The sequence below is a fragment of the Pan paniscus genome, chromosome 15, assembly GCF_029289425.2.
Source record: "Pan paniscus chromosome 15, NHGRI_mPanPan1-v2.0_pri, whole genome shotgun sequence".
Lineage (NCBI taxonomy): Eukaryota > Metazoa > Chordata > Mammalia > Primates > Hominidae > Pan > Pan paniscus.
Window position 1 is genome coordinate 70,840,568 of NC_073264.2, and position 12,438 is coordinate 70,853,005.

Below are 12,438 nucleotides of genomic sequence, written 5' to 3' on the forward strand. Positions count from 1 at the left end.
GCATTCAGGGAAGCCAAAAGCAAAAGATAGCTGGCAGCATGCCAGGATTCATGTTGATGCGAGCCAGCGTCTACTGAGTGCTTCCGTATGTACCAGGCGCCCTTCTAGGCTCTTGGCCTGCAGTAACTCCAGATCTGGCAGCTGCACTAGGGGGTGGGCATTCTGATTAACCCTGACTTTGCAGGTGAATAAACAGGCTCAAAATAGTGTAGCGAAGCTTTATTATAAAGTCACACAGCTCTGAAATGATGGAAATTGGGACTCAAACATGATTGTCTCACAGCCCAGTGTCTTAATATCTGCCTCAAAGAACACTGCCCACAGCATGCAGGCTTCTTTATGTTGCAAGAACAGAAAACCCCACTGGCTTAAGCCACAATGCGCAGCTGATTCAACACCCAGCACCCCACTTCCAGGCTAATTCTACCAAGACCTGGCTTGAATGACATCATTTTCTTTCTCAGAAACTCTTCATGAGTCTTGCTTTATTGTTTAGAGCAGGAAAGAAAATAAACCGCAAACCCTCAGTAGTCATTTGTTTCAAATGCCCAGTATTACAGACGAGGGCACTGATGTGCATGGCTGTACTCTGATTTGATCAAGACCACATGGCTAGTTGGCGGCAGAGCTGGGCTGAAATTCTAAGCCCCTAGTCCAAGTCCAGTGTGTGTCCCTGTCCCACCATCTTCAGCAAGTCCACTCTCTTCTGCTTGGCTTTGGAGCCCAGCCCCATCCTGTTCTCCAACACAACTTCCCTCTGCATCCTGAACACCTATGACTCATTGCGCCAGAGTCACCGTGGCTCCCTTGGCCCTGAATGCTGCTCCTGGAGAGGTTGGAAGGAAGAGTGACACCTGAGGACAAACTCCTGTATTAGTCCATTCTCATGCTGCTATGAAGAAATAACATGAGACTGGGTAATTTATGAAGAAAAGAAGTTTAATTAACTCATGGTTCTGCGTGGCTGGGGAAGCCTCAGGAAACTTACAATCATGAGGGAAGGCTCCTCTTCACAGGGTAGCAGGAGAGAGAATGAGTGCCAAGCGAAGGGGGAAGACCCTTATAAAACCATCCCATCGGCCAGGCACAGTGGCTCATGCCTGTAATCCCAGCACTTTGGGAGGCCGAGGGGGATGGATTACCTGAGGTCAGGAGTTCGAGACAAGCCTGGCCAACATGGGGAAACCCCGTCTCTACTAAAAATACAAAAATTAGCCGGGCCTGGTGGCTTATGCCTGTAATCCCAGCTACTTGGGAGGCCGAGGCATAAGGATCGCTTGAACCTGGGAGGCAGAGGTTGCAGTGAGCTGAGATTGCGCCATTGCACTCCAGCCTGGGCAATAGAGTGAGATTCAGTCTCAAAACAAACAAACAAAAAACAAAAACAAACCATCACATCTTGTGAGAATTCACTGTCATGATAACAGCATGGGGGAAACTGTCCCCATGATTCAATTACCTCCACCTGGTCCCGCCCTTGATATGTGGGGATTATTACAATTCAGGTGAGATTTGGATGGGGACACAGAGTCAAACCATATCACCTCCTGAGGCAGCCTAGGTGTCTGGGGGAAGTTCTGAGAAGCTCTTCACTCCTTTCCTAGTTCCTTCAGATCAGGGCTGGGCAGGAGGCAAGGAAAAGAGCCCCAGTATGAATAGGGAATACTTCCCAGGGTTCAAGACCTGGGGCAGCACTTTATTTTCCTTCCTGTCTTGATCTCAACCTGAGGCTGTGGCCCATCTGCAGCCTAGACTATGGAGAGGAGACTAGGGAAGGAAGAGAGCTGCCTTGTTTATCACCTGCTTCCACCTCACTGGGTGACAGGCGGCCTCTTTCCCCTGCATTGGAAGTGGCAGGAGAGGAGGGAGCTCAGAGGCAAGGGTAGTGAGACTCTGGCTGGCCAGAGGCACTGCTGCTGAATCCCCCACTCTGGTAGTGGGAAGGCCCAGCTGAAAGGAGACTCCTTTTCTCCACAGGCCTTGGAATGAGAAGAAGGGATCACAGGGAGATTCTGAGTGGCCCAGTCCATGGTAGAAGCTGGCTGGCCTGCCTTCCCAGCAGCGGCCCAGGGTGGGGGAAATGGCACTGTCCCAACCTTGCCCACTCAAGTGATCCCAGAAGCCAAGCTGCATACAGAGCGGGTCTCATAGTCTGTCTTCAAGATGAGAGGTGACAGCAGCAAATGCAGTTGTGCCCCAATAGGGACTTTGGTCTGGTGGGGAGCACGTGGGGGAGTGTTGGCTCCACAGGACATTTACCACACAGCTTCCCTTTCCCCAACCTTCCGTGATGTTTGCTGAGCACCTAATAGGTTCCCAGGACTGGGTAAGGTGCTTTAAAGATACTATTTTAGGCCAGGAGAAATGGCTCATGGCTGCAATCCCAGCACTTTGGGAGGTCGAGGTGGGAGGGATCACTTGAGGCCAGGAGTTTGAGACCAGCCTGGGCAACAGAGCAAGATCCTATCTCTTCAAAAATTTTAAAAAATTAGCTGGGTGAGGTGGTTTGCACCTGTAGTCCCAGGTACTCAGGAGGCTGAGGTGGGAGGGCTGCTTGAGCTCAGGAGGTTGAGGCTGCAGTGAGCTATGATTGCTTCACTGCACTCCAGCCTGGGCAACAGAGTGAGACCCTGTCCCCAAAACAAACAAACAAAAAAGAGACAGAGAGAGAGAGGTGTTATTTTAATCAATCAACTCAGCCAGTCTTGCAAGGCAGATGTCATTACCCTTTTTCCAGGTGAGGACAGTAAGGCTCAGAGAGATTCAAGTACAGTCCAAGACCACATAGGTCATGCATCCTCAGCTGAGCTGGGGTTTGAATTCAGGTGTGCCACTCCTGGCCTCTTCACCTCACGCTGCTCACTTGCTCACCTCTTCTACTCCCCAGTTTTTCTCCCTGGGTTCTTGATCACCTGACCCCTTCACACCTACTATCCTGCCCAAGAATCCCTCTCAGCAATGTCCAAAACCAGGACACCAAGCCATTTAGAAAAATGCAGTCCCAGATGCTCAGCAGTCTCAGCAGTCAGGATGGGTTCTGGGTCCCTGGAAAGATCAGGCAAAGCCAGGAGACCCAGGCAGCCCCTGTCTCCTCCCTGGGCCTTGCTTCTGAAAGGTGAGGAGAATGCTCTGTATTCTCAGGTCTTCCTGCTTCTCCTTGGGACTAGAGCTGGGGGCACTTGCCAGGCTTTTCTCTTTCTGTTACTGAAAAGGGAATTTCATCAGCTGTGAACCTGGGGTGAGACATGACACATTCCCAAGTTGAGCCTAGGTTCATCCTCCAAGCTGCCTGGTGATGAAGGAGCATCACCGGGCTTGGGGACCATCCAATCCCACACCCAAGAGGCGAACAGCTGCTCGGCATTTCCTGTGACACTCCAGTGCCCCTAGAAAAGGAAATTTCACAAGCTAGGAATGTCCCGAGCAGGCTGTCTGGGACAGTATACACTGTTCTGAACCTGGGGGAGTAGATGATTCTATGGTTCTTCCTGCAGAGGTTTTGGCAAGCATGGACTTCCCCATAGCAGAGTTTTCTGTGGGAGTAAGTAGCCCTGCCTGCAGCAAAGGCAGCCTATTGCAGATGAAGTGTGTCAGCAGGGCTCAGCGTCTGAAGGGACTGGGGTATGCGACAAGACTATGGCTCAACACAAATGCACCCAGCGTGGGGGCTGCCCTGGCTTCTGGGGTTGGCCTCTTGAGGGCCTTGAGCAGTTGGGGTCCAGAGACTTTTAGGGACTTTTGGTGCTGTAGCCTCTCTCTGGGACGGCCATTCCCCATTCCTGCTGCAATCCTCATTCATTGACTTGTTTGCTAATTCATTCAACAAACTTTTATTTATTTATTCATTCATTTTGAGGACTTTACACAAAGCCTAGTGTTAGGTTCTAGGAACATAGTGATGAACAAGAGTCAGTCTTTGCCCTCAAAGAGTTTGTAGACCAATAGGGGAGAAAGAGATTAAACAGCTATCTAAAACTTAAGGCACAACTTAAAATTGAAACAAAGAAGCAAAAAACAAACCTATAATGATACACCCTGAAAAGTGCTTGGGAGTGATGAGAAAGGAGCTAATTTCTTTAGGGTATGAACAAAGATTCCCCGGAAAGGTGCCACTCGCATTGGGTCTAAATTGTTGTGTTTCGATATTATTCGTAGAGAAGTAAGTAAATGAGGGGCTGTGGGATGGGAAGAAGAGGACTTTTCAGGCTGTAGAGACCCATAGAAGCAAATGTACAAGCATCTTTTTTTTTTTTTTTTTTAAGACAGAGTCTTGCTGTGTTGCCAGGCTGGAGTGCAGTGGTGCGATCTCGGCTCACTGCAACCTCTGCCTCCCAGGTTCAAGGAATTCTCGTGCTTCGGCCTCTCGAGTAGCTGGGACCACAGGCACCCACCACCACGCCCAGCTAATTTTCTGTGTTTTTTTTGGTAGAGATGGGATTTCACCATGTTGCCCAGGCTGGTCTTGAACCCCTGAGCCTAAGCGATCTGCCCACCTTGGCCTCCCAAAGTGCTGGGATTACAGGTATGAGCCACTGCGCCCGGCCAAGTGTACCAACATCTAAAACATGAACCACATGAAACTGTCATTTTTGCAGGTTGAAAAAAAAGTTCAGATATGGGCAATTTTAACCTAACATATAATTGTCTTAAGATCTGCTCAAATTAGGGATGCCTTTCTTCTCTGAGTTAGACTACTACATTTTAATTATTTTAATCACAAGAAGGAAATTCCAGGACACCCAAACAAAGTGTCCAAAGTCTTCTTGTCCTGGAGTCTATGCCCCACAATAACAGAGCACTGAGCATAGCTGACTCTTTGGTTACCATGAGCCAGCTCCTGTCGGCTGACTGCAGGAGGCGTTTTGAGAAATCACATGAGCCGTTCAAGTCTCCAGGACAGCACCAATGTACTTGTTCTTCCAGGTGGACAACAGAAGGACACCCACAACTCATAACTAAGTTCCTGCCAGCAACAGCCAGGCAGCTATTCCAATGCAGACGTGTTTTGACCCTTTTTATTGTTTTCCATAGGGCAGAAAATGAGAGACAGAAGTTACACCCATTCACAACATTCTCTCCTTGTTAACTTTTTCTATTTTTTATTAGAAACATTCAAAAAACGTGCTATTTTATGATAAGAGTAATACATATGAAAACATCAGAAATAATATTTTTTCACCTCAGGTTGGGAAAAGAAAAGGCTTAAAGGTATCTAGTAGGAGTGTAAATTGGTACATTGTCTATGGAGGGCAATTCGGCCCACAACCATCAAAATTACAACATAGGGCCAGGCGCAGTAGCTCATGCCTGTAATCCCAGCACTTTGGGAGGCCAAGAAGGGCAGATCACCTGAGGTCAGGAGTTTGAGACCAGCCTGGCCAACATGGTGAAACCCCATCTTCACTAAAAATAAAAAAAATTAGCCAGGTGTAGTGGCGCATGCCTGTAATCCCAGCTACTCGGGAGGCTGAGGCAGGAGAATCACTTGAACTTGGGAGGCGGAGGTTGTAGTGAGTTGAGATTGCACTACTGCACTCCAGCCTGGGCGACAGAGAGACTCAGTCTCGAAAAAAAAAAAAAAATTACAATCTTCCTCCCTTACTGAACTCATTCAGTCCTAAAGACAGTAAGTGAGGGCACACAAGAGAGTTACACGTTCAGAAAGAGGGAACGACCCCAACCAAAACAAACAGAATGAACCCTACAATGCCAGATTGGAATTGGAGATATTGATGTGAATTTATGGTTTTCTATATACATAATTGATATAGAAATAAATATAGAAGTATTGTGGGTTTGCTGTTATACACACAGTCACACTCATGCACACACACAGAGAAATTCCCCAGCTCTTCCCAGAGGACTTGTTAGCAGTGACACCCCAACAGCAGTGGGTATACCTGTCATTCAGATCTTTGCTTTAAAATAGTATTTTCAGCCAGGTGCGGTGGCTCACGCCTATAATCCCAACACTTTGGGAGGCCGAGGCGGGTGGATCACTTGAGGTCAGGAGTTTGAGACCAGCCTGGCCAACATGGGGAAACCTCATCTCTACTAAAAATACAAAAAAAAAAAAAAAATTACTTGAGAGTGGTGGCACTTGCCTGTAATCCCAGCTACCTGGGAGGCTGAGGCAAGATAGTCACTTGAACCTGGGAGGTGGAGGTTGCAGTGAGCCGAGACGGTGCCACTGCACTCCAACCTGGGCGACAGAAGCTCCGTCTCAAAAAATAAATAAGTAAATTAATTAATTAATATTGTCCGTGAAAAGGACCCAGGCTCCTTGGAGAAATGGCTGATTCCAGAGCTGAGGCAGGAAGACTGCGAGATGAGCCTGGAACATATTGTATCAGGAAGCAAGAAAGTGCTCAAAGAATGATAGGGACATGCCCTAAAGACTCCCACTGAAGGGGCTTCTACTGGCCACATCAGGGACATTTTGAGCATCAGAATAAATAATGATTATAATGGATTATAATCCATTGAATAAAACAGAAAACCATGAATCTATAGAGATAAATTTTACAGTGGAGATGCCCAGCAGACATTGCTTTCATCAGTGGGACAAATCAAAATCGTGTACCACCTGACAGGAGGCACCAAGTGAACACAGCATCACTTCCATGATATTCCTACAGAATGCAACCTACACTAATAATGGAAAAGAAAATGAGACAGACCCAAAGTGAGTGATATTTCACAAAATAACTGGCCTGTAATCTTGAAAATGTCAAGGTCGTGAAAATCAAGGGAAAATCTGAGGAACTGTTGCAGACTGAAGGAGACTAAAAGACATGAATAAAAAGAAATTAACATATGATTCTGAACTGTGTCCTTTTGCCATGAAAGATGTTAGTGGGGCAAAACTCAAACAGGGTCTGAGGATTCAATGGTAGTAATGTCTCAGTGTTAACTTCTTGATTTGACAGTTGTGGTTATGCAGGAGAATATCCTTGCCAGTGGGAAACACACATTAAAGTATTGGGAGGGGATTGGGAAAAGTATTCTCAAATGCTTCAGGAAATGATCTGCAAATTTGTGATTGTTTCTAAACAACATTATGTAGATAATGCACTCTTTGAAATGATACAAAATTCTTTCACCCTGGAAATTGTATGACTTAGTTTGTTCCTGTTGCTATAACCCAATACCTTAGACTAAGTAATTTATAAACAATAGAAAGTTATCACTTGAACCTGGGAGGTAGAGGTTGCAGTGAGCTGGGAAGGCTGGAGGCTGGGAAGTCAAAGGGCAGGGAACCTGCAGATTTGGTGTCTGGTGAGGGCTGCTCTCTGCTTCCAAGATGGCACTTTCTGGCTGCATCCTCTCATGGTGGAAGGGCAAAAGGGATGATTCCTACATCCTCACATGGGAGAAGAGATGGAAGGGCCTAAAGAGGCCTGGCTACTGCCCTCCAGCACTATCATAAGGGCATGAATCCCATTCTCCAGGGTGGAACCCTCATGACCTAATCACCTTCCAAAGGCCTCACCTTTTAATACCATCACCTTGGGGTTTAAGTTCCACCATATAAATTTTGGAGGGAGGCACACATTCAAACCATAGCATTCTACTTGCAGGAATTTTTTCTAGAGATATCTTTGCTCATATGTGTATAAGTTACTCAATGCAATGGTTTAATAAAGCAAAGATTTGAAAATAACCTAAATAATCACCAACATGGGCTGGTTAAATACATATGATATATCCAAACATAAAATGCATACCAAAAAAAAAAAAAAAGAATAATACAGCCTGGCACCAATCTGCAGAATACATTGTATGAAAAAGGCCAAGTATGGAGGAATAGAAGAAATAGGCCAAGTATAGAATAGGCCAAGTATAGAAATGCAATAATTTGTGTACAAAAAGAGATAAACAGTGTCAATGTGCTTGCTTTTGTATGCACAGAGGATCTCTGTAAATACACCCCAGACATTGAGACCACTGGGTGACTCTGGAGAGAGGTTCTGGTGCTTGGGAGAGTGACATGGGAGGAAGAATCTTCTACACCCTTCTGTACTTCAGAATTTTGAAGCAAGTGCATGTATTACCTGTTTAATAAATTAATTAAACTAAAATTATATATTAAAAAGTGAAATGCGCTGGGCACAGTGGCCCATGCCTGTAATCCCAACACCATGGGAGGCTGAGGCAGGAGGATCTCTTGAACCCAGGAATTCAAGACCAGCCTGGGCAACATGGTGAGACCCTCATCTCTACCAAAAATTTAAAAAATTAGCTGGTCATGGTGGTGCACACCTGTGGTCCCAGCTACTTAGGAGGCTGAGGTGGAAGAATTGCTTGAGCCCAGGAGGTTGAGGCTGCAGTGATCTGTGTTTATGCCACTGCACTTCAGTCTGGGTGAGAGAGATCCTGTCTCAGAACAAAACAAAACAAAATGGCATGCTACCTAGACACAGAAGGAATAGAAGGAATAAATTAACAAGAAATTTTAAAAATTTATCTGATCTCTTGTTACAAATTAGTAATCTGCCTTCTGGGACAGGTCACACAGCTCCCTGCAGGGCCTTGCTTAAGAACAATGAACAATTCTTATTGCCTGCTATTTTCATCTACTTAACCCGGAAAAATAAAATTATTTGTTGGGACTTTCAGTATTATGGACGGAATTGTGCCCCCTTCCCCCTGTTCCTATGTTGGAGTGTTGAAATCCTAACTCTCAGTCCCTCAGAATGTGATCATATTTGGAGATAGGGTCTTTAAAGAGGTAATTAAGTTAAAATAAGGTCACTATGATGGCCCTAATGCAATATAACTGGTGTCCCTACAAGAAGAGGAAATGGAAGAAGATGTGAAGACACAGGGAGAAGACAGCCTTGTATAAGCCAAGGAGAGTTTTGGAACAGATTTTGCCCTCACAGGCCTGGGGATGAACCAAACTTGCTGACATCCTGATATTGGACTTCCAGCCTCCAGAATCTAAGAACATAAATTTTTGTTGTTTAAACGATAGTCTATGGACTGTTCAGGCTGCCCGGTCTATGGAAGATTGTAAGGGCAGCCCTAGCAAACCCATGCATTCAGTCTCAGAAGTGGGAGCTGGACCAGGGCTTCTTCCCACAACAAGAACACATCCAGGCCAGGTGCGGTGGCTCATGCCTGTAATCCCAGCACTTTGGGAGGCTGAGGTGGGTGGATCACTTGAGGTCAGAAGTTTGAGACAAGCCTAGCCAACATGATGAAACCCCATCTCTACTAAAAATACAAAAATTAGCCCAGCATGGTGGCTCATGCCTGTAGTTTCAGCTACTCGGGAGGGTGAGGCAGAAGAATCACTTGAATCTGGGAGGCAGAAGTTACAGTGAGCTGAGATGGCGCCACTGCATTCCAGCCTGGGTGACAGAGTGAGACTCTGTCTCAAAAAAAAAAAAAAGGAACACATCCAGAGAATGGGCAGGCAGCCAGCATGGAAGGGGCTGGTGAGGGAACTAGTGAGAAAGGGAAGAAAGCACCCAGTGGGGCAGGACTTTGAATGCCATACTAAGGATATGGATGTGATTCCATAGGCAAATGGGAGCTATTGAAGGATACTGAAGAGAAGAATGGTGTGCTGTCAGTGTAACATATCAGGAAAGAACTTGATGGACAATGGATTGGAGTGGACACCAACTGGAAAGACCACTGTAGGCATCTGGTAAAAGATGTTCATTAGCCCTCAGATGATGAGAGCACAAGGTGGGCTTGACTTAGCTAGGAAGAGTTGACAGAATTGCTCATGTATTTGGGAAAATCATTCAGGGGAAGGGGTCTTGAGCTTTGTGGCGGACTGTATGGAAAGGAATGAGAAACAGACAAAGGAGTCAAAAAGTCTGCTTATGTCTATGCATAGCAAGGAGAAGAAAGGCGGGAAGGACAGAGGAGTGAACAAATTGCTTTGATTTGGAAAAGAGTGTGCAGGGAACCTGTGCAGAGGGCTGGGAGACATGGGTCTGTGGACTGTGACCAGGATGCGGAGCAGGGTCCATCACACTTGTTCAGAGGGGAGGACCAAAGCCTGTTTCAGGAAATTGCTTCTGGGGTGAAATGGAAGTGGTGTGTCTCCCACAGGAAGATGTAAGGGAACTTGAAGGACCAGAGTATAGCCCACCTGTGAGAGGCAGTAATTTAAACCCCTCTCATTTTTCTCCATGGCCAGATCTTGGAGGCACCATGCCCACGGCTCTGCCAGGTCTGTTGCAGGCCTAGTTTTTCATTCCTGGGATGGAGTATGGAGGCTGCGGTGGGAGGATCACCTGAGCCCAGGAGATCGAGGCTGCAGAGAGCAGTGTTTGCGCCACTGCACTCCAGCCTAGGCGCCAGAGTGACACCCTGTCTCAAAACAAGCAAACAAAAAACAAACCAAAACAAAACTAATGATGCAAAATTTTAAAATTAAAAAAAAAAGAAGAAAATACAGGGTCCACGAAGAGGAGTGGATCCACCCCGTCTTCCTTCCCTGCTGCCATGCCCTTTGGCAGGCAGCCGTCCCCACGCCCGGAAAGCCCCAGCTTCGGCTCAGCCCACAGCACAAGGGCATATCCTTCTGCCTGCGCAGGCCAGGGTGCTCGACGCCCTCGCGGTCCGCGTGCGCGCCCCCACGCAGGCTCAGCAGCGCCCGGGCCTGCAGCAGAGGCCGGAGGAAGCGCCACGGGCGGCTCAGACCTGAGGCCGCAAGGGCGCGCCGGGCGGGCAGGGCAGAGGGTCCGATTTCCTCCCTCTGACCGGAAAAAAAGCCACTTTCCCTGGGAAGAACTCGAAGAAGTTGGATGTCTCATCTTCACCTTGGATTTGGGGTCTCGGCCCGCGGGCGACTCACCCCACCCACCAGGATCCCACGAAGCCGGGCATGCTCAGCCCGCTAGCGCCATCTAGTGTCGAATGAGGAGGCGACCCTCTGCGGCTGGAGGAGACGCTTGGGCGTGTGGTGAGTTAGCTTCCAGGTTATGCAAAGCGGGGGTCAGCGGAGAGTCGGGGGTGTGACAGCCAGGGCCTCCAGCGGGTAGGGGATGCGACCTAGGAGTCTATGAGAAACTGACTCCTGCTTGGACTCTGTATTCTGTTTCCTAGAGCTGCCGTAACAAATTACCACTAACTGGGTGGCTTAAGGCAGCAGAGGTGTCTTCTCTCACAGTTCTGGAGGCCAGAAGTCTGAAATCAAGGCGTGGGCAGGGCCGTGCCCCCTCCGCAGGCTCTAGAGAGAGTCTTTCCTGGCCTCTTTCTAGCTTTTGGCGGCTGCCCGCAATTCTTGTTGTGGGTTTGCTTACAGATGCCTCACTCCAGTCTCTGTCTTCCTGTATGTCCAGGCCCACATCTCCCTCCTATAAGAACACGGGTTATAGGATTAGAGCCCACCCAATCCAGTAGGATTCATCTTAACCTGATCACATCCTATTTCCACATAAGATCACATTCACAGGAACCAGAGGTTAGGACACCCTCCAAAGAATCTTTCCGCTCAACAGATGTCCCCCGAGCACCTGTAAGGCGCCAGGCTGGTGCTGAGGGCTGGGCACATGGAGCTGCTCTGTCCTTGAGGTTCTCACGACTGGCACTAATAGTGTCATTACCGATCTCTGTCCCCCTTCAACCTTGACTCCTCAGTGCCTAGCAGGGCCGGCCCAGAGGCCCTGTATTTCATTGAATTAGGAAGGAAGGATGGAGGAAGGGCAGGAGAGAGGAAAGAAGGGCTGCAGGAATGATGCAGGGAGACCACGCAGCGGGGAAGGGGGTGCAGAGCATTTGGCTAGTGCTTTACAGAGCAAGTGCTGTTGGAGCTGGGTCTTGAACCGATAGTAGTTTGGTTGCCAGGCAGAAGAGATGGGCCAGGGGGAGAGGCCTTCTAGGCAGAGCTAACAGGTGGGCAATGCCCAGTTGTGAGTGGGGCCTTGAGGTTGGGGAGTTTGGGAGCCAGGTGTGGTTGGAAGGGAGGGTGTGGGGGAAAGGTGCTGTCAAATGGTCCAGACCTGGAGACTGTGGCTCTATGGTGAAGGGCTTTGAGAGCCATTCTCTTGGTTTGAAGTATCTTGCAGGTGGGCAACCGAGAAGGTTTTAAAGAATGTGCTAGGTGTCATAATTACCAGGGGTGGAGACGGGGCAACAGGCAGAGACCCATGAAACGGAGGTCCATAGAATATCCTACCTTATAAATAAAAATTATTATTATTTTTTGAGACAGTGTAGAACTGTGATCTGATCTGATACGTTCTGTCCTTTAATATCTGAGTTAAATATGTTATTGGCTCCCAATCCAGACCCCAAGAGAGGATTCTTGGATCTCCCGCAAGAAAGAATTCAGGGCCTGCCCACAGAGTAAAGTGAAAGCAAGTTTATGAAGAACGTAAAGGAATAAAAGAACGACTACTGTATAGACAGAGCAGTGGCGTGGGCTGCTCCACTGAGTATATTTATAGTTATTTCTTGATTATATGCCAAACA

At 47.7% G+C, this 12,438-nt stretch overlaps 1 protein-coding gene across 1 annotated transcript in view; it reads left to right on the forward strand.

Moving 5' to 3' along the window:
* The first annotated feature begins 10,566 nt into the window (after window positions 1-10,566).
* Window positions 10,567-12,438, forward strand: part of SRSF5 (serine and arginine rich splicing factor 5) — a 44,905-nt gene continuing 43,033 nt past the window's right edge. The window contains exon 1 of the mRNA XM_008977815.4: window positions 10,567-10,927. The gene's annotated coding sequence lies outside the window, so the exon portion shown is untranslated. The remainder of the gene's footprint in view (window positions 10,928-12,438) is intronic.